The sequence below is a fragment of the Mytilus galloprovincialis genome, chromosome 13, assembly GCF_965363235.1.
Source record: "Mytilus galloprovincialis chromosome 13, xbMytGall1.hap1.1, whole genome shotgun sequence".
In the NCBI taxonomy this organism is placed as follows: Eukaryota; Metazoa; Mollusca; class Bivalvia; order Mytilida; family Mytilidae; genus Mytilus; species Mytilus galloprovincialis.
Window position 1 is genome coordinate 70,358,107 of NC_134850.1, and position 23,985 is coordinate 70,382,091.

A 23,985-nucleotide genomic window follows, 5' to 3' on the forward strand; every position below is an offset into this window, starting at 1 on the left:
TTCCCGAACGAAATGACAAAAACGGATAAAAAACACAAAAATCAACAACAGCCTAGAGAGAAATAACACGACAACATGGACACCATCGTTAACGAAAGTTAACACAACAAAATCAAAATCGTTTCCAAAGAAAATACAACAACACAAATCAGCTCCATGTCTACAGAAAAAATAACAAACAAAAAAAAATCAGTATTCCTGAGGAAATATCACCACAAATACAGGCAAAATTCCAAAAGGAATTAACGAGACCAACCTCAACATCCCAAAGGAAAAATTATGATAAATTCAACATCTTCCCCAAATCCAACACTACGACAAATATCTCTAACATCCCTGATTGGAAATATTCCATATTTCAAAACTTGTCAATTCGTCAATTAAGTTTTTAATTATTTTTTAATGGATTTTAATTCATCGTTTATAATCATGAATTTCAGATGGCTACAATGAACATTATAACGAAAAAAAAAAAACATCCACAAAATCAGTTCTTGAAATGAAAAAAAAAACAGTTTTATAATTATGTGACATTGCCTAAGAAACTGTTTGAGCGAACTTTTTATATTTAAAGAATTGTTATACATAAAATGTAATTGTATTTTGTGCGTTGTACGTTCCAATGAGACATAATAAATCGTTTTGAAAAAAAAAAAACAATCCACAAAATCAGTTCTTGAAATGAAAAAGAAAAAAAAACAATATTATCATTATGTGGCATTGCCTAAGAAACTGTTTGAGCGAACTTATTTTATTTAAAGAATTGTTATGCATAAAATGTAATTGTATTTTGTGCCTTGTACGTACGTTCAAATGAGACATAATAAATCGTTTAGAAAGATTGAACCTTGAGTAACGGTGCGTGCATGGTATGGTCCGTGACCTTGCTTTTAATTCAAAGTATAAAATAATGAGGAGTTAATGCATTTACAATAATAATAAAACGATATTGTTATATAGTTATAGCACCTCTGGTACCATTACATAGTAATACACATCATCAAAGCATGAAATCAATAGGTACCTTTATCACAACCCCAAAACATTTTTATTTCTTTTTGCATTTAAGTCAGGTGTCATTTATTTGTTATAATTGTTGACTTTGCTGATTTTATTAATGTAATTAATTTTCAAATAGAAATATTTACTTATATTGTGAAGATTGTGACCATTGCATTTTAAAATAGTTTACAGTTCACAATTTATAAGTTATTGTGATGTATGACGAAGTCGAAGTAGAATTAAATATCAAACATTTTCATGAGGTCATCAATTGACATGGTTGATAGCTGGAAACTATTTTCTTCTTTTGGTTCATGAACGGCATAAATTTTTCAAAGCTCAAGAAAAGGCCACACATTTGCAAATCTATTTTGACATCTTATAGATTTAACAATGAATGTTAAAATAATAAAAAGCGACCTATGTTTCTAGATGTCCAATCACTGTATTCGACAGAAATCTCAAGATATGGAAACAGGTTTATCAAAATTAAATCAACGAATATTTAATGTTCCCAGTCCATATTATCCGAGAAGGGATATGTGAGTACACATGTAGGACATGGAGGTGCGATGGGGACGCTGAATTGTGATGGTCACGCTGAAGTGCAATGGTCTACGCCAAAGAGCGATGGTCTTCACGCAGATGTGTGATGGTCTATTTGACGCATGATGGATAGTTTAAAACCTACAAACCTTCAAGAAGATTTTTTAATAGTAAATATTTAAAGTTACATTCATTATTGTCTATTGTTGTCCTTTATTACAGTTACATACTAAATGAGAGATCCTCGTCCATAATTTCTTATGGGAACTCGCGCTACTAGGTAATGGTTCATTTGAAGACAAAACCAAGTCTGGCGTAAATACAACATTTTAATCCTGTTATCTATGTTGAGTTCATTTACAACCACTGGGTTGATGCCACTGCTTTTTAGTTTTTATTTCCTGAGGGTATCACCAGCCACGTAGTCAGCACTTCTTTGTTGACGAAACGCACGTCTAGTGCAAATACAAAATTTCAATCCTAGTATTTATGATGAGTTAATTTATATCCTGGTTATGTGGTCTCTGTTTGACAGTTGTCTCATTGGAAATTATACCACATCTGCTTCCTTTTTTGTAACAATATAAGTCTCACTTCGTTAAAGAACTGCATAATTTGAAACTCACCATTGATATACACTTTTTTCTCCAACACCTGAAAGCACCAATTAACTGGACAGATTTGAAAGTGTAACAAAAACCTTTTAATTAACATTGTTTGTTATAGAATACTAAAGACAACATTATCAAAAATAGAACCTGTTTGATGTATGAATGTAGGTCAGGTTATTAAACTTGTCATAATTGTCACATCAAGTGGAATAATATATGCAAATGATGTATAAATATGTTGAAGTGTTAGCCCTGATAATATATGTTACAACAATATAAATAATTGTTCATTTCTATCACATGTCTGGTTGTGTATCAAGCTTAGTATTTATATTTGTTGTCTCCTACTGAAAATATCTTGTAGGTCACGCGAATGATTTATAACTCCTTTTTTTATTGCAAACGCTTCCAAAGGTCCTTAAAAATTATATAGTGATATCCTTCACGTGAATTGAAGGTGAAGGTGACTAACACAAAACTATTATACTGCAGAGAAATTTTTATGTAAAAATAAGACGTGGACTTGAAGACAAAATGACATGTCATGATTTATTAAAAAATGAAATCGCATGTATAAAAATAAAAATCAAGATTAATTAACGAGTTTTCTTCTGTTTGAACAATACATTTTATATTATGTGTCAATTTAATAATTATTGGGTATTTTTCTCCATCAATGCAATGACCAATAAAATGCAAATGTAACCTTGTCCACTCACAGTACCGTTGGATTGTTTTATTGTACCTGTGAAGACGTAATGCTAATTAAATATCTATGTATCTGTCAATGAAAAGCATCATAATAATTATGCACAATAAAACATAATGTATTGAATAATTTGATCATCTATTACAATTATTTATAGAATGAATTAGGTTTATCTTTCTCTCAATTTTTGGAACACTGATCAATAGAGCCTGGGACTAAAAATTGTCAAATATACTGATGTAAAATGATTGCATTAGAGACAGAATTTAAATAGTTATGCTGAATCAAACTTCGAAGGTAATTGTGAATTTGTAATTGTTGTTTTGCAGAGAGATCTTATTCCTGACAATTAAGATACATTTTTTTTATGAACGAAAGATAAAATGAAATATATTTCAATTATACACTAACTTATAACTACTACAAATAAATGGAAAAGGGGGTGAAGATATTAACATATTTTAGTGAAATCAACAAGCTTTAAGTTCGCCTTTAATTGAGTTCTGAATAAATCATCATGGGCTACCAAATTCACACATAACTGTGTCTCCAACGTGGTCAAGTCCGGCCTGTAATCTGAATGGGCTTGGTCATTGGTGATCCAATGTTCCTGAAACGATATACAAAACCGTAACATAGACACAAAGTCAACTTAACAAAAGTGTTTCAGTTAATACATATAATAAACTGTCTGTAAGTAAAACATTTTATGAAATGCAACCTTATCGTCATTTCCCATCATACTGATAAGCAAAACGAGGATGTTAAATTTCATGTATGCCTTTTTGTGCTTCTTCGTTACATTTGTTGTTTTTATAGTGATTTAGATGATAACACAATGTTGACTGCTGTACCCCTATTTTTTGACATTTTTACCTATTGTGTCTGTTTGCTTTGTTCACGCATCAGTGACAATATATTGGAATTTGATACGACTGTCATACAAGTGAGAGGTTTAGCTTGCTATAAAACCAGGTTCAATCCACCATTTTCTACATTTGAAAATGCCTGTACCAAGTCAGGAATATGACAGTTCTTGTCCATTCGTTTTTGATGCGTTTTGTTATTTGATTTTGCCATGTGATTATGGACTTTCCGAATTGATTTTCCTCTGAATTCAGTATTTTCGTGATTTTACTTTTTCCTATGCTCAGTCGCTCTATTAGTGCTGGTATCAGGGCTTTGAGACGAAAGCAGGTGACATAACAATGGCTGAGCAGAATTTATCAGCGATACAGTGAGTGAGGAGACATTATCAAGCTTGCTTTCGTCTAAAACTATCTTAGGGAGGAAGAAAGATCATTTATAGAACGATAAACAGATAATCGGGTTTTTTTTGTATAGATATCGCAAATTTGCAGCCGCTCGACACAATGTGTAAATTTTTGTTCGTTTAAACGCACACTCGCCAACAAGGTTCACATTGGGGCTTCCGGCTAATATTTTACGATATCAATGTGTAGAATACCCAATAATCTATACGTTAAAGACAGTTTTGCTATTCAAGGTTTAAGTTTGATTTTGTCCAATTCAAGTGTTTATTCGATCATCTTATTACGACGAGATGCGCGTCTGGTGTATTATCATATCGTCCAAAACGATAATTACAATGCATATTTTACTAGTTTAATTATGTGGGAAAAGTACGTTGTGACCCATTTTAACTTTAAGCTTACTTATTAAAACCATTCATATTATATATCACCCACAAACGTGTTCATCCCTTAAAAATAGAACATTTTAGCATGAATAAGATTTCTGGCTATGTTGAAGCAATTTAAATATGCAAATAACTATATCTAATTTATTTTTATGAATACTAGCCAACAGTTTACGAGTTTGTTATTCAATGCTGAATGTCCACAATTGACGCAGGTTTAATATAATTATGTAATATTTGAAATGGTAGATTTATCTCCCTGTAATTTCACACACAGTGTCATTTTTTAAAGGGTCTGCAGCGAAAACAGTGACTTTCCTAATTTAATTTTTATTCATAAAATAGCTGAAATATGCAAACAATAATTAAGTAGGTTAAAGATATCATGACAATGCTTTGCACTTAATTGATAAATATGTATTACTCTACTATACTTTTCCTTAATAATATTACTAGGTTAACTAAAATTTGCTTTACCATATTTAAAATCTATTATGAATTTTATCGTTAGGACATTAGTTTTCGTTGCTGCACTGATAGTTTTACGTTTGAGGCTATTTTATAATTATAAATATGTGTTCTAGTTTTTAAAGATGGGTACGTAAAGATTTAAGAAGACTAATAAAAGAGGTACGAAAGATATCAGAGGCACAGTCAAACTCATAAATCGAAAATAAACTGACATCGCCATGGCCAAAAATGAAAAAGACAAACAGACAAACGATAGAACATATGAACAACATAGAAAACTAAAGAATAAGCAACACGAACCCTTCCAAAACTAAGGTTCATTTTAGGTGCTCTGGAAGGGTAAGCAGATCCTGCTCCACATGTGGCATTCGTTCTCTAATAAATACAGATATCCTTTTCTAAAAATTAAAATGTGTATTTGTTTATTTGTTTTTGTATATATATATATCTTTAATTGAAGTTTGATGAAATGCAGTATGAAATAATACTTTCAATAAACCGTAATTTAGTCATTTTCTTTTTCTTATATTATGTACAATACAAATTGTTTCTGTTCAGTATTACAACCAATCGAATAACCACGTTTCGACATTAGCATTTACTTTACTTTATTTGTTAATAATTATTTTAAGATTGATTAAAGAAGATGACAAAATGTTTTTTTAACAAAAGCTTCAAACTGGCGTTATGTACAGAAATCATGTACCATTTGTTCAGTTGTTTCCCCATCAATAAATATTGATCAATGAACCAAACGATACATATAGTATATATATATCTAAGTATAACATGATTGAACTACATATGCATCAGATAAGCTTATGTATATTCACAATGGTTAACCAGTTGTTTAAATGTGACTTTTATGTGAAATCAGGAATATATTGACTTTTTGTTTCTATTGTATGTTAACCACGAATTTGTTTATTTTTTTTCCAACCGATTCGTTTAGAGTATGTCACATGTTTTAGTAATAGAGCACATGTATATGTTTTGACATGTAAATTGCTAATAACTGACCCCGACGGTATATATATAAACTAAACACATCTTGCGAAATCTTTAAAAGAAATGTAAGACACAATATTATGTAGTAAACTGGATGATACGAACTAAAGATCCATTTTTAACCGGAATTTTTGTTCTTTATTTAAAAAAAAAAACACACACTATATTCCACATTAGCTTTTGAGGAAAACATCTTTTAAGATTGAAAATGTCACTTTACACGTTTAACATTTTCAGCAGTTGTCTGCTCCTACGTTGTTTACCGATGTGAGAGACTCATTAAACGATTAAAAGACAAATGGTAAATAACAAATAAGACTAACAGTTATAGTCACGATTTGATAGAAAAAATGTTTCTCAACTTACACCACAAGTATATTTTTTTCATATTTGAAATTCGAACAAGAGTGTAGTCTTCTATTCTGAAATTTAACCGATTATAGGCGATAATATCATATTCCCTATCGTAAACGTGTTGACTTAATCTGGATTTTCATGTAGAATGGAACATGTTCTTCCATCATTCTGTCCCCTTGGGTTGTATATTCAATATAGATTTGTATTTTTTGGTGAAACGTCTGTAACTACTTTTACATCTTATTTTTGCACCTTCATTTTAAAAGATAAGTTTTGTGTTGGGTTTGAAACCCTATATAATATTTGAGACAATATTTTGCAAATAAGCATACTTAAAATGACGTTACGAATCAATAGAGGGTCTAGATTGAACAGTTAAGTTAGTTTGATACTCAGTGTCAAAATAATAAGCTTTTCAAAACACTAGTGTATATTGATCTTAACTACACTGTAAACTTCATTACAGTTTTAACAGCAGACTATGCGATATGGGCTTTGCTCATTGTTGAAGGACGTACGGTGACCTATAGTTTTTAATTGCTCTGTCAGTTATAGTCTCTTGTTGAGAGTTGTATCATTGGCAATCATACTACATCTTCTTTTTTATAGTAAAAAGATTCAAAGCATACACAATTGTTAACGAGAGAGAATTGTATACTTTTAAAACAAACAAAAGTCTTCAATATGCCAATGCAAGTTTTGTTCTTTCACTCAGACATATATTGTCTTGGACGTATGTGGCACAACATTTCAAAATTTTCGGTTTTCAATGTTCTTCTTCCTCGTAACTTATTTGGACTTCTAACTTCCAAAATGTCGACATCATTATTTCTAATCTAAAGACATCAATCAAATCTTTAATAATGCTTACTAGTATAAACATCATAGATGTCGCGGAAATTTTCAATTGCAGTATATCATGTTACACAGGGGCAATATTGTTATGTGAAAGGATTACACAATATAAGCATATCTTCAATCTCTAATTGCCGTTTCTCTCTAAATTCAAATATCTGAAAATAAAGAAAAAAACCAAAATAACCTAATCAATGTGGATATTTTGAATAGAGTTATATTTACATGATTTGTTGTATTGACCTAGTATACATACACTTTTGATGTAAAAAAGAAGAAGCAAAAACTCAGTTGCTGACTGCAGACGCCATCATATTTTAATGTATTTACTAACATCGAAGAACTATATTAACTATATTTCCATTTTTTACCATCCATCAAGGATTAAATCAAACAAGCGTACAATGCAGATTTCAGCACTTTAACCACTGATTCTTGAATTAAAACCAATAGTTTCGATTAAAGCAAAAAGTATTGGATACAAAGGTATTAAACTTTTGAGTTTTGACATTGTCGAAGGCTGTATGGTAACCCATATTGCTTTTATATTGGTCATTTGAACTCTGGTGATTAGTTGTATTATTGAATACCATATCACATCTCATAATTTTTTATTTATTTTTAAGAATGCATTTCTAACGGTCTACATGTCGAACGGTTCACGCAATTCTATTATTTTGTTCCCTAGGGTTGTATATTGACAATAGATGGTCAGATAGCTTGATATGTAACTGTTAATACTTGTATATATTATGCTTTTGCTCGTTAAAGAATTAAAAAAAGGAAATGACAACAAATGTCTTCATTTTACCTTTTCACGAAATATATTGCTAAGGTGAGATTTAAAAGGTCATTCGCCTCATTATATATAACAAAATTAGGAATCAAATACATTCACCTACAATGCCTACAATTGGTAGTTGGGATCGTAGTTTCTGAATTAATAAACCAAATTGAAAAAGCCATAATATTGCACATTTTAAAGCAAAAAAAAAATACGACCGACAAAAATGGTAACTTCAAGGCGACATGAAGCAAACACTTGTGACAAGGCAAATTAGTCAACTTGAACTGATGAAACAGAAACGTTCATATATGTCGATGCATTGTTGAACATAATGTAAAGAATACTAATTTAAATCTATTGCATCATTTCACACATAGGAAAGAAATTCGTTTGACCTTTATATATGCTGATGCACCATTCATCAACTCGTATTGAAAAGCAATTCTTGTTGCTTTTGTTTCGCATGAAGGTGTACATGTTATCAACATTACGTTTTAATGACAGTATTTATACTTATTGAAATAAAGATAAATGACACGATAATTAAATTTAGAAAAAAATAATTATATTCGCTTGAACTTTGAAACATGTTGTTGCAACATTGTGCAGACATAAGTGAGATATTTTTCCATCTTTGAATGCGAAAATTTGTTTTCGGATGATTTGGTTTAACCATATTCAAATTGAAAAATCTTAATTTACTATATGTTTTATAAACAGGTCTAATATATGTACAAAGTATTGTAACACATACCTTAATCACAAAATGAAGATCCGAAAGTACAAAATAAAGTCATAAGAAACCTCAAATTATTAAAAAAAAAATAATGCATATGTTTTTTTTTATAACTCAATGGATAGCTTTCATTATAAAACCTATGTACATATTCTTTTTTCTGAAGAAAATTCTTTAATTTATTCATATTTCGAAGAAGTTTACTTAATTCTAATTGCTTACCCCCCGACATATTTTCCGTATACAAAGTGACCTCAGTGTGACCCATCTCGTAAAAATCTGGTGATCGCAATACGCATGGATGTCCTTAAAATAAACTATTATCTGAATTACATGTTAAACACGTGCTCAATTTGCATGCTTTTTTGTCGATTTTTTGTTGATTGTTTGATTTTTTGTTGATTGTTGACAAACAGGTGACAATCGTTAAACTTCGGCTTCAAAACTCGAACTTTAATTACCTGCCATATTTTCAGAACAACACTGACCGATTGAAAAAAAAATGACGATTATACGAAATTTATGCGAAAAAATGATAAATTCGTGCACAAAAAACTAAGTTTATGATGTTTGTATGCATTGGTTCAAGATTTAGAAGAATGTTTTTTCACTGGTCACTCGTTTCTTATGACTTTAATGTTACTTGTATTCTGGCACATCCCGCCTTAAACAAAAATGTACCCTTAATTAAAATCAATCAATACATCTATTATATGTGTTTTCCAATAGAATCAAGCATAGATTATAACGAAAACGCATTCCTCATATAAATAGAACCAATACGCAGGAGGAGAATAACAGTAATATTAAATAGTCTCAGCTAAATACGTCACCTTTACATGTATTTTGCTCTTGTATCGTTGGGTTTCTACTTTACAACTTGTTTTCCCAATTATTTATTATACTGTACCCATATTTAAACAATTTAACCTATCATGTCTGTTTTGTTCACGCATGGTTGTAAATATAATGGAATTTGCTGCGACTGTAATAAAAATGAGATGTTTAGCGGTATAAAACTTTTTACCAAGTCAGGAATATGACAGTTGTTGTCCATTCGTATGATTGTTTTTTCATTTGTTTTTTGCCATTTGATTAGGAACTTTCCGTTATAAATTTGCCTCGGAGTTCAATTTTTTTGTGATTTTACTTTTTTCTAGTATACAATGTATTGTAAATGCTTTGTGTTATTTACTTTAAAAAAAACATGTATTTAATTTCCCTTACCGGAGAATTTAACATCAAGTTTTCATAAGTTGATAACACGTCCTTTTATCAAATTACAAAACTAAACCGGTATCATGTTATTGACGAAAATTAACATTGACAAGACAGAGGAAGTGGTATTCGTCTCTCTTTTTGCAATATTAGTTCACGATGATTTATTTCTTCGGTAAACGAACTGTTCTTCAAGTATCATATCGTGTCTCAATCTTATTCTTTTTTTTTAAATTGTTTAATCGTTTCCTCATATATATTTATAATTTCCAACGGTTCGATAGTATAGTGGGAAATTACTGTAATAACGGTAATAGTGAATACTATTGATACGGGTACTTCTTATGTACACGTATATATACATATCACGTGATACTGATATGTAGCGGGAATATTTTCCCTTGTTGGTCACTTCTAGCCAAGCATCAGACTAGACAACAGTGAAATAAATTTCATTTTCAATTGAATTGTTATTCTAATTTGTACTTAGTAGGGATTATATATTTTACTAAAAAGTCACTTGATGTATTACTTATTCCATATAGTATATTTAATTCAGTTATATACAGTCCAAGTGTAACTCTCGAGACGGTTTTTCGAGCATTTGGGTAAAGGACACAAGTTTCCCACATTTTCCACTTTATTTAAAATGTAGTCTTTTGACTACAGTTTAAATGGAGTTTGAACCGAGGTAACTCGTTTTTTTCATGGTGTTTCCTGGCCGGCGGGATCGTTGATGACAGAGCCCATATGTTTGAACACAATTTACTAGTTTTTCTATTGAATGCTTTAATGAAAGTTTATTTATATCGTACATTGATACTTATGCTTCATGTCTATTGTGTTTATCAATTATATTTATATTAATAAAATATGGAGTCCACCAGTATTATTGGGTTATAGGCTATATAAATAGTATTTAGTATTTATTAATATGCCTAGAAATAGTAATTATTAAAGTTGATACACTTGAAAACACAGTGTCTTTGTAAACACGTGCACACTACATATGTTTTATGTATTGCTGTGAAATTTAATAATATGATGTAAAAAGTGGAGTCCCATAATCTAAAACATGACAATGTATTGGTGCAATTTATTCTTAAATCATTGGCAATAGACAAAATTATAACAATTCCGAACTACAAGATAAATCCAAGAGGGGGATTCCATAAAACCTGATAAAATCAAAAGGGTTATTCCATAAATCCTGATAAAATCAAAAGGGGGATTCCATAAATCCTGATAAAATCAAAAGGGGGATTCCAAAAAATCTGATAAATTCAAAAGGGGGATTCCATAAAACCTGATAAAATCAAAAGGGGGATTCCATAAATCCTGATAAAATCAAAAGGGGGATTCCATAAATCCTGATAAAATCAAAAGGGGGATTCCAAAAAATCTGATAAATTCAAAAGGGGGATTCCATAAAACCTGATAAAATCAAACGACAAACTCTATCAAATAATGAAACAAATTGAAAGCAACCCTGACTTGGTACAGGGATTTTCTGATAACAAGGTGCGTTCTACTAGATTATGCAATGCTACTGTATCAAGTCAGGAATATGAAAGTTGTTTTCCGTTAGTTTGTGGTGTTCGAGCTATCGGTTTTACCTTTTGATAATGAACTTTACTTTTTAAATGTTCCTTGGAGATCGGTACTTTACTTTTTTAATCTGCTTCCATAGTTTATTAAACCTCCCACTTGTGTTTATAGTTCCGTTTTGATTGGCGATGTATGGTGAACGTACCAAACAGACAAAAATAATAATAATGTCGCAATATTTTGCAACTGTGTAAATATGCATCACAAAGATACAACAAAATCGACTAAAAAAATTAAAAAAAACTTTTTCTTTTTAATACAATATAAGTAACCTTAAAAAAATCAATTGATGTAGTATATAGTAAGTTTGACAAAGAGACCAACAAAAAAGGTCTCTGTGGTTAATAGTACACATAGTCTGCACTATATACTTTCTAGATAAAGTACACGTTAGTTAAATGAAGTAAAATCCAATGGTAAACAAAATAAAAACAACATTGAAAAAACACTTTCGAATGAATTCCACATTTTGACCCTAATGCTCAAGAACGCCAAACCACATTTATCGAGTAACGGCAAGCATCATACGACCAAAAGTAACATGATAGCACAGACAAAAACACCTCTATCGAGTAATGGCTAACCTCATACGACCAAAAGTAACATGATAGCACAGACAAAAACACCTTTATCGAGTAACGGCTAACCTCATACGACCAAAAGTAACATGATAGCACAGACAAAAACACCTCTATCGAGTAACGGCAAACCTCATACGACCAAAAGTAACATGATAGCACAGACAAAAACACCTCTATCGAGTAACTGGTACTATCAGTGACTTAATAGACTACCACCTACCTAATGTATACGATATATTCATTGACGATATAGATTAGGAAATAATAATTATAATGATGAATTTCAGATGTCCAGTTGTTAAATTTGATCCTAGTCTTGAACTAGTGTACGTGCTCCGAAGAGAGAAGATTTCATTGTGAACTTATATGATCGTTGGTACACAAAGTTGAAGTGGCGGCATATTTGTATTATTAAATTACAGATATACTGTAGATATCTATATTAGGTTTCATTCAAAAGAGATACTACATTGATCTTTTGATGTTTGTTTGTGCGACGATCATTATTTTATATTTTTAAAATTCATGACTGTATTCGTATCAAACGTATAGAGTTATGTTTATTCTGCAATATTATTATTATTGTAAACTCTCTCTTTTAGCAAATGATGAGAATTCAAAATAACTGTCGATAACAATAATTATTGTTTTATCCAATATTTTCTACAGAAGAAAATAACTGTTCCATCTCAGGAATATGGCAGTTGTTATCCATTAATTTGATGTGTGTGTGAGCTTTTTTATTTTCATTTTATTATTGCTTTCGATGTAAATTTTCCTCGAAGTTCGTATTTTTTTTAATTTATTTTTTAATTTTTGCTTCTTTTAAAACATCTTTTTAGATGGAAGCTCGCAGTGTCTATTATGTATTTTGTTGTCTGAGACATGTTTATACAAAATACGTTTATGAAAAGTATCAAAATAAACACCTCTCCTGTCTGGTTTTTGTTATTGTATACTTCAGTCGGTCTGAGACCACAATTGTCGTCCCTCGAATTTCGTTGTTTACAAATATAGTTCCTGGTGTTGACAGTGGGTTACTTGCCAATGTTTTTATACCCCTTCCAAATTTATTTCTCCATGTTTTATGCCTCAAATTGCAAGAAGGGGGGGGTGAAATTACACTGTTAAAAAATTTGGGTCCAGAATTTAAAAGGAAAGCAGTGATTTGGTTCAGCTGAAAAAGGTTAAAAATTAGCACTTCGGAAGCTGTCAAAAGATTTCAAGACGCCCTAAACATACAATTGTCCATATTTTGAGTTAGAGCCGATGAAGTTTTCTATAATTTTGATATAATTTGTCCCAGAAGTAGTACAACACACTGTAAAAATTTAATTGAGAAAGCGCAGGTGGGATTTTTTTAATTTTCATTTATGTTCTAAAAAAAATGCACTACGAAATAATTGTGCTCTCGGACCAGTCGGTGATATGTGTTGTTAAAGAAATATTAAATTTTACAATAGAGTCAAATAAAGGCAACAGTAGTATACCGCTGTTCAAAACTCGTAAATATATGGACAAAAACAAAATCGGGGTAACAAACTAAAACTGAGGGAAACACATTAAATATAAGAGGAGAACAACGACACAACATTAAAATGTAACACACACAGTAACGGACCAAATCATTTCATGTGAATAGTTACAGAAAACATGGTTATTTATTTATAACAAATATACAAAAAAGAAAAATAGAAGAATATTCACATCTTAGGGAAAGAAATACAAATCAAAAAGACATTATTTTCGTTAATGTGATGTGCTCTTATTGAATTCTTGAATTCATTTTAAGTAGATATTGGAAGATGTGGTGTGAGTGCCAATGAGACAACTCTCCATCCAAATAACAATTTAAAAAAAGTAAACCATTATAGGTCAATGTACGGCCTTCAACACAGAGCCTTGACTCACACCGAACACCAAAATATAGAGGGCCCCAAAATGACTAGTGTAAAACCATTCAAACGGGAAAAACCAACGGTCTCAGTGTTTGTTTTACATTTAAATTTCAATTATCGTTTTAATTTAAAAACAAACTAAAAGTGATGTAAATGTTATTTATTATTTCTGATTGGTTTTATTTCTCGGTCCATAGGTCAAATATAATTGTAATTTTTACAAATGTTTACCACTTTTAACCATGCAGAATTCAAAACCTATCCCTACAGTCAAACATTTATATTTGATTCTGCTTATGGTATTTCAAGGGACTCAAAAATATAGCTGACTATGCGGTATAGGCTTTGCTCATTATTCCAGGCCGTACGGTGACGTACAGTTGTTAATTTCTGTGTCATTTTGTCTTTTGGTGAAAGTTGTATCATTGGCAATTATACAACATCTTTTAATGCGACTGCAAACAAATTTTGCGCTCGTATATTGTTTATATTGAAAGACTGAGCGCACTTTTCTCTCGGTTGGTTATCGTCTACATTTTAGTCTAATTATCGACAACCCAAATCTACCCTACCAATACATTTACAATCATGGAAAGATCAAATTAATGAAAAGGAGCCATTCCATCTACCGAATTGTAGGGTTAGGGTTAGGGTTGCTTTTCAACTTCGGATTTAGTTTGGTCTTTTTTATTTGTTTAAGTTGAACATCATTCAATTTGGTTAGTCTTTTGGAGACAAAACGGATATATTCATGCAAAAAGTAAAATCACAAAAATACTGAACTCAGAGGAAAATCTTATCGGAAAGTCCCTAATCACATGGCAAAATCAAATGATACAACACATCAAACGAATGGACAACAGCTGTCATATTCCTGTCTTGGTACAGGCATTTTCAAATGTATAAAATGGTGGATTAAACTCTGATTCCTTGACCGATTTGGTTTTAATTGTGATACGCTTTGGATTTATCAGCTACTGAACATTTGTTTCTGGTATTCAAGCATTTTAGCTTCGAGTCTCACTTAGGAAGCATTAATTTTCAACATGTTCATCTGGTGCTAGATATTTATTATGCCACCCTTTCCAACTTGTGACACGAGAGATTCCGTTTGTTCGTTCGTTACTGAACTATTATCTGTATTTCTATTGTAGTTGTTACTATTTTGAAATTGAAATCAAAATTAAGTTGTCATGTTGTTTAACAAATATACGATGTTTCTAAACGACATCAGCGTTAAAGTTGAATGTCCAGTATCTAGAACTTATCAAATCATTAGGTCACCATAGTACACGCCTTCTCGTATTTATATATAAATATAAAATGAAATTAAAGCTGTCTTGAGGAATCCAATTTTATGTATGATATTCTATACATCTGTCGGCTAACGATACAACATCTCGCCTAGGAGTTTTTTAATTTCCCTTTAGTGGGACTAGCCTAGAGTCTGGTGGTTTATACGAGAATAATAAGTTTGACTTTCTGGCTACTTACGGTAACTGAACTAATATATCACACTCAATTTTATAGACTCAATTGTCCAGTGTATATTTACTGTATTTGTAACATGTAACTTTAATGAGATTTTTTACGTTGTACTGTTGTACTAATTGATTTATATGTTGCAAGTATGTCAGGTTTAAATGCTAGTTTTATTTTCAATTCAGTTACCTTTTTACAATATTCTGGTTTGAAAACAAGTTCAAGTTCAATATAAGATTGTTTAATTAACGAATGTTGATTTGGAAATTTAGGAAATTCAAGCACATGAGTATTTGGCGATGTTAAACTAGTAATTAGATCACATCTACCTCCTTATTAATCTTGGTCAGTTGAAAAACAAAATATATGTACAAAAAAAAAGAAACGCATATTAAAGTCAGTACAGAAAAGTCCTGCACTCTTTATAACACAGTGTTGCGCATGTCTGCATTATATTCTGAAATGATATTTTCTGCGTATCAATTTTTGTTTGAAAATCTCTTAAACATTTCTCACATTTAGTTTTTTCTAACTTCTTAATTAACGCAGCATAACTTTGTAAAAAGAAGACAAAAGATACATACATATACATGTACCAAAATAAAGTAAAACTAACAAAAATGAACTCCGTGTAAACTTCAAAATCGTAAGTCTGTTACCAAATGACAAAATCAAACGTCCAAACACATCAAACGAATGGATAAAAACTGTCATATTCCTGTCTAGGTACAAGCATTTTCTTATGTAGAAAATTTGAAGTGATAATCAAATCTTAAAGATGCCACCAAATTAAGGGGTATCTCAAGTGCCCCAGAAAGGTTCGGTTAGAGTATTGATCCCTCTGCGACATTACATGTACACGATTTGTACATAACAACTTGATTTTGGACATTAGCAGAATATATATAAAAAATTTAATTAAACGATCTGTACAATCTGTATCGTGAATCATTTTTTTTACTGATTTCTACACGAATGTGGTCCTATCTGAATTCTCACCATATTGTTTTATGTTCTGTGTAGTTTACATTTATACTTTGTGTCGAGTGTGTTTGTTGAAGACTTTTCATGACCATTTTGTGTACATCAATTAGAATCAGTAGAAAATCATTTAGCTCTCATTTCATTTATTCATTTTCAAAAACATTTTGTTATTATTTCCAGAAGTTGAAAACAACTAACAAACGGATTTTCAAATTGACATATGTTAAAGTAACTCCAGCCAATATTGTTTTGTGAAACATAAAACATAAAAAAATGAATTTAACTTCTTCACTAACGTTCACATCACAGTCGAATATTTGAAAGCCACGGATATACAGATACAGATTTATATGATCAATAATGTATAGTTGGATACATCTAAGGTTAACTTTACCTGAGGATGGTAAAACCTACGTTTCCTGATTATTTATTAATTCATAAACGGACAAAAAAAAAACGTTTGTTATATATATCATGCCAGTGCGAGGTACTGACCACTGCGCCGATGATACCTTCCTGTTATGTTGACCACTAGAAAGTGCTGTAAAAACGAAAACTTTTCTTGATGTAAAGTTCTTCGCGAACGCTCGTGTAACGGAACATTTTATAATAAAGATACGGGATCGTTCAAAAAACTGTTCATGTAAAAAATATATATTAAATGGTTCTTTTAAAAGTCACTCAAATGGATATAAAAAAACTTGATTATTACAGATATAAATGGTTGAAAAGTTCATGTGTATTACTTTTGTAATGATGCTACGAAACATAATCATATGATCATATACTCTAATATCAATTTCATAATTTCTTTTTATTGCGTCTCATTATTTGATAACTTCATGACTATGTATCATGTTTTCAGACATGAAGTGTGATAATAATTATGGATGTGTATTGATGGAGTACAAATGTACCAACTGTTGAAAATACCGTATTGTTCAGGCTCTTTTCACAGTACATGAACATACCGATGATAGTCCTTTATCGTAATATAAAGACATACCGTTTTCAAATCTTTCTTTTGGTATACTGACAAGCCCTATTCCAGACCCTTACCACAATATATCTGACAAATTATTTCCGAAATTTGAAAAAAAAGACGTATGCCATTCCTTTGCACAATATAACGACAAACTATATTACAGACTTTTCAAATATATGGATATATATATATATATATGGAAAAGCCGTATCGGAATACTTTTCCTCAATGTGCGGCCATACTGTATTAATTTCTTTTCACAATATAACGACACACAATTTTCCAGATCTTTTTCGATAAAATAAATGGACACCTTGTACTGTAGACCTTTTTTCACCAATATATTGTCATACTATAATCAAATCCTTCTTTGCAAACCATATTCCCGTCATATTTGTCAATATAACTGCACACCTTATTTCAGTCATTTTGCACAAAATACCGTATGTTTATATAATATAACAACAAAAATGTTGTTTTCACAATATAAATACATGTAGTTGTTCGGTCCTTCTTTTAACGTGTCCAGTCCTCCTTCTGCAATATACATGATATTTTCAGTTTCGTTTATGTTTTGTTTTTTTTTTCTAATATCACGACATTCGGAATCCCGATCACTTTTATAATTGATGGACACGCATTATTTCGGTCTTTTTTCACAATATAAAGACTAGCGATATTTTAGTTGGTTTTATTTACAAACTATAGAAATACAGTAGTCCCGTTCTTTTTTTACGATACAAGGACATACAATAGTCTAGTCTATTTGTACAATAAGAAGACGTACCGTATACTACTGCTATTCACAATATATGGACAAACCGTATTTCGAACTCATGTTATAAAAGTGCGAGGTTTTGCTAGCCACAAAACCAGGTTCAACCCATTATTTTTTCTTAAAATGCCCTGTACCAAGTCAGGAAAATATTCATTATTATATTATAGCTCGTTTCTGTGTGTGTTACATTTTAGTATTGTATTTCTGTTGTGGCGTAGTTCTCCTGTTATATTTAATGTGTTTCCATCAGTTTTAGTTTGTAACCCGGATTTGTTTTTTTCTCTCAATCGATTTATGAATTTTGAACAGTGCTATACTACTGTTGCCTTTATTCTTGCTACTGAGATATCGTTTAACTGAGACCACTCGATCACCAAGGCTCTACACAGATGATCGAGTGGTCTAGCGCGTCTTGTATGAAACGTATTTCATTACCTGTGCCGAAGCAAGATCTGTTAGGGATCGTGATTATCTATTTCGTAACTTTTTAAATTAAAAAGTAATTTTTTAATATATATAATAGTCTTAAAACAAAAGAAATTGCTAAACAAAATAACAAAATCCATGAAATCCAAATGAAATCTATTTATTTCCTGTATAAACTTTTTTCCTCACGTTTTAAAAATAATGATTGGTTGGTGATCGAAATTTTCCATTTCGTAACTTTCTAAATAAAAAATAGATCGTAATTTTCTATATCGCAACTTTCTGAATTAAAAAAATGCTTAGACTGCAAACGATACTATTAATATGTAAATGAAAGCGATGTACTGATATAGAGTATTCTATTTTGTAATACAAGTTTGAAATTACACCATCATTAATATCATATAAATATACAGATTAAAATTATATACCAGATGCCCTGATATCCTGATTTAGAAGGGTGAAATTCTTTTAAATTACAAAGATTAGCATGTACTTTGAATTTATAAAAAGACTAGTATAGCCTTAACCTGATTACTAAAATTCTATTGTCACAAGGCCTCAAAAACTTATCTTTCGTTAGTCAGTCTCGGTAGCATGTTTTTTTTTTTTATAAATAAATTATTTGATTTAAAGTTTTTGAGAACAAAAATGGTTTCAGATGAGAAATGAATTATGGGTAAAATAATTCAACATCAAGTCAAAAAAAGGTCTTGTACCTTTATCTTATTGAAAAGAAATGTTTGATTTTGAAAAATGTCGTAAAATTGCTGGTCCCTAGCAGAAAAAAATCCCCACAATCTAAACATCTATGGTCAAATGTGACAAAGATATTCCATTACAATCAACCAACTTTCGACTATGTCCGTAAAACATTCGAAGGGATGACTTCACCTTTACTTGTGAGTTTCAATCCTCTATGAAGAAAATCTTGACAGGAAACGCAAACTGTGGAATAGTTAATATAAATTCACTGTCTATACACTCCCTAAATGTTGCAACATTGAAGTGGGAAGTTAAATATTTGTAAATCTGTAATCATCTTTTGTGATTTATTTTATTCTTAAACTACCCGCATCGACCATTTGTAGATAAAATTCAGTATATGATGCACAGTTGACTGCATCTGTGGTTTCATTTAGTTGAAGTTTTATGGTATAGATGTAAGTGAGAGGAAATCATTTATATGAAGAAACGTGACATCTAAAAGTCACTCTATGTTTCCAAGATTTATGATAAAGTCTGAATATAGCAAAACGCGAAGCACAGTTGATAGCCGTAGGAAAAAAACATCCACCAATATCTATGCCATGGTTAATTTATCACATTAAAACAATTTAATATGAGTAAATATTCAATATGTTGAAGCCAACTTCGATGACATGATAGAATATCGCTTCCATTTCCTTTTTCATCAATTCCTTTGAAACTAAGTGTTTCATGGCGTGTACAAAACCACAAATGTATTGATTAGAAACGACCTTATTTTGTCAATACTAGTATTCAACGTTTTGTTGAATAGGTTTTGATTCTTTCGTTTAACAGATTTTAATGTACTTTAAATGCGTTTGTTGAAGCTTTTGTTGGTATCATTTATGAATATATTTATATTTGTTTACTTTACATCAAGCCAAAAAAATGTAATTCAAATCAGTTAATGACAAAGTCCAGTTCGATTAATTGTTGTCTGCATGATTGTAAAGATGAACACGGAAATGTGTCAATCGTCGTAACCACAATCCCGTCCTCCTGTCGCCAAAATCTATTTACCATGTGCAACAAACGGGTGCCACATGACAATCTGCTCACCATTCCGGTGCACCTTAGATAATCCACGGTTTTGTGAAGTTCCTGTCTGTTCAGTTGCTAGTTTTCTGTGTAGCTTATTTGTACACTTCGTGATTTAAGTGTTTTGGTTTTGCCATGGTGTTGTCAGTTTCTCTTCGACTTATGAGCTTTGAATGTCCCCAAGTCATCTTCCGCCTTTTCATTAACTATGCTAATGCATGGACAAAATTCGTTTGCTGCAAACTACTGTTGGTTGAGGCAGCAGATATAATTAGTTTAATCATGCTGTTTACAAAAAGTCAGATTAAAACAAACTAGGACTTCGAAGAAAATTCTTGCGGTGCAATATAATGGTACAATTTAAGGACGGTTACATGCAAATTTTGTAAACTATAACATGTATAAGAGGCAGCACATATATTGGTAAATATATTTTACCATTAATAAGAATAAGATTTGAAGACAATAACAATCAAAACCAAAGAGTAAACAAAGACTCACAAAACCAAAGGACATTTACATCAACAGTTATAAATATTAATTAAGAAACAACACGAACTCCACTAAAAACCTGAAGTGAAATCAAATGCTCTGGAAATGAAATTCAATTTTTACATTCTTTTTTCAGAGAAAAGTAAATGTTAAGTTGGTGTCATTCTATAGACGTAAGGGAAATAGCTTTGATATTTTTTATAGAATAATTGAAACATTAAAATATTTCAGAAATCACTATATATTTTTTGTAATGTATGTCGCAGAATCTCGGTCCATTTATTTCAATTTGACTCTTCTTGTTAATTGTGATAATGCATGGACATGGTTCTTTTGCCAGCAAACTACTGATGATTGAGGCAGTAGATACAACAATGTTAATCTGTTTACAAAAGTACGTTTAAAACAAACTGGGACTTCGATGAAAATTCTGGCTATGCAATATAATGGTACAATTTAAGAACATTTATATGCAAACGTTGTAAACTATACAAGGCAGCATATATATTGGCATATATATTGGGGTTCGTGTTGCTTATTCTTTAGTTTTCTATGTTGTGTCATGGGTTCTATTGTGTATCTGTTTGTCTTCTTTCAGTTTTAGTCAGGCGTTGTCAGTTTATTTTCCATTTATGAGTTTGACTGTCCCTTTGGTATCTTTCGTCCCTCTTTGGTAAATACCTTTTACCATAAATAAGAATATTATTTGATTATAGTTATCAAAGGTACCAGGATTATAAATTTGATAAGCCAGACACTCGTTTCGTCTACATAAGACTCATCAGTGACGCTCAGATCAAAATAGTTATAAAGCCAAACAAGAACTAAGTTGAAGAGCATTAAAGACACAAAATTCCAAAAAGTTGTGCCAAATACGGCTTAGATATATTCTATTCCTGGGATAAGAAAATCTCTAGTTTTTCGAAAATTTCAAAGTTTTGTAACAGGAAATTTATAGAAATGACAATACAATTGATATGCATGTCAACACCGAAGTGCCGACTACTGGGCTGGTGATACTCTTGGGGATAAAACGTTCACCAGCAGTGACATCGACCCAGTGATGTAAATAGTTATCAAAGGTACCAGGATTATAATTTAATACACCAGACTCGCGTTTCGTCTACATAAGATGCATCAATGACGCTGAAATCAATTTCAATTGTAACAGTTATTTGTTACATTCAATTTTCAGAGAAAAATTAATGTTTAGTTGATGTCATTCAATAGGCGTAAGGGAAATAACTTTGATAATTTTTATAGAATAATAAGCCATATATAGCAGTGTATATTTAAAAACACATAACCTCAATTGAAGGCGAGATTTTAATTGGAACAAAAATATTTTATGTTTGACAGAAATTTGTCTTGTTTGTGCGAAAGGAAGGCAACAAGTTTAGTACAAGAACGAATTCATAGACGGTAATACTGTCTAGTGAGTATATAGAAAACTGCAGCAATTTCATGAAAGGATCAAAAAGATGTAGTATTTGACCTAAATGTAGCAGAACAGATGTCTTAATGCACGTCAAATATTTAACATATTTTCTCTTGACTTAATACTTTAAATTAACACATAAAGAAAATGAACGCAATGTTCGTACATTTTATTGTATTTATTGATGTGGTTCCTCATTTTTCTTCTTTCTCGTGTTTTTTTTTTTTTTTTTTTTTTATAAATTAGACCGTTGTTTTACCTGTCTGAATGGTTTTACACTGGTAAGTTTTGTTCCCTTCATGGCTTAGTGTTGAATAGTGTACCTTCAGGCAAAGTTGACTTTAAATGAATTTGGCTATTTATTTTAGGTACTTTTGTCATATAGCTCTTCAACGGTTTCGGTACTTATGCATCCTCGGATTTCAAATGTTTGGATTTAAGCGTCCCTGATAAAGTTAAATCAAGAGAGGCGCTTCGAAACGCAAGAAATTATTAAACGTGTTGTTTTCAATTTCTGACCTATATAATGCTTTAATTTTACGAATTGTGACTTAGATGTCACTCATACCACATCTTCTTATATTTATGAACGTATGGGGTATGATTGCCAATAAGTAAACTCTTCAGCCTGATCACGATTAGGTTCGCAAGGAGTTCAAATGAAATTTGAATATTCTTCAATTTAATATTCATATAGTTTATCTTGCAACCAGTATGAATAATTAGCCAACCCCTATTTCCCACTTGCGCTTGTAGTGGATCGTGGGTTCTTAGTTTACGAAGTCTTACAGTCAGTCCCCTTAATCCACCGCGGGGTTGAATGATTTTTGTTTATTAATGTCCAGTGACAAGTATTTCAATAATACTAGTATTTTGCACGCAAAAAGAATTAAACATTTTAGCTCTGTCACAGTTCATCAAAGAGTCAAGCTATCAACCTTGAAATTTTAACAGTAATTTGAATATCAGCATGTGCACATATCATGTAAATTCTGGTTTCCAATTGTCTTTTGAATCTGACCTTCAATTGGTAAAATAACATGATTAAATGTTAACATCTAGTTTTAATCTAGTTCAACAAAACTATCATATATCGCTAAATATTAGTAAAAAGAAGAAATAAGTACTTACGTGTCGTGTATGAATGTTAGATCACACATTGAATAAACCTATATGATCCGTACTCGCACGTGATTCCTAATCTGCAGGCCACTATGCCCAAATTTAAGTAGACAGAATACGGACCATAACGATTATACGGAGTTTATTCCGGAAATTAAAATAATTTAAAACGAAATGGATATGTATGATTCACAATACACTTGTGCGATTATAAATATAAAATTGTAATATTATATAATAATTCTAACATTATGAATAAGGTTATATATTACACAACAGCTGACAATTTGGAAAATTAACAAAAATGATACTAAGTAAATAGCTGTAAACTGTTACTGGAAATATGCAATATAGAACTTATTACTTCACAAATATTTCATGAACTGTCATAAACACAGAAACTAATTGCTGGAAAGAACATTCACTGTTATCATTCTAGCTAT

General features: G+C 31.0%; 1 long non-coding RNA gene across 1 annotated transcript; it reads right to left on the minus strand.

Annotated features, from left to right (window-relative positions):
* Nucleotides 1–2,738: 2,738 nt before the first annotated feature.
* Nucleotides 2,739–23,701, minus strand: LOC143056878 (uncharacterized). Its single transcript, XR_012972553.1, has 3 exons — nt 23,552–23,701; nt 7,236–7,377; nt 2,739–3,478 (listed from the first exon to the last, which is right to left on the minus strand). It is a non-coding gene; the product is annotated as an uncharacterized LOC143056878 (long non-coding RNA).
* Between the last annotated feature and the right edge of the window lie 284 nt (nt 23,702–23,985).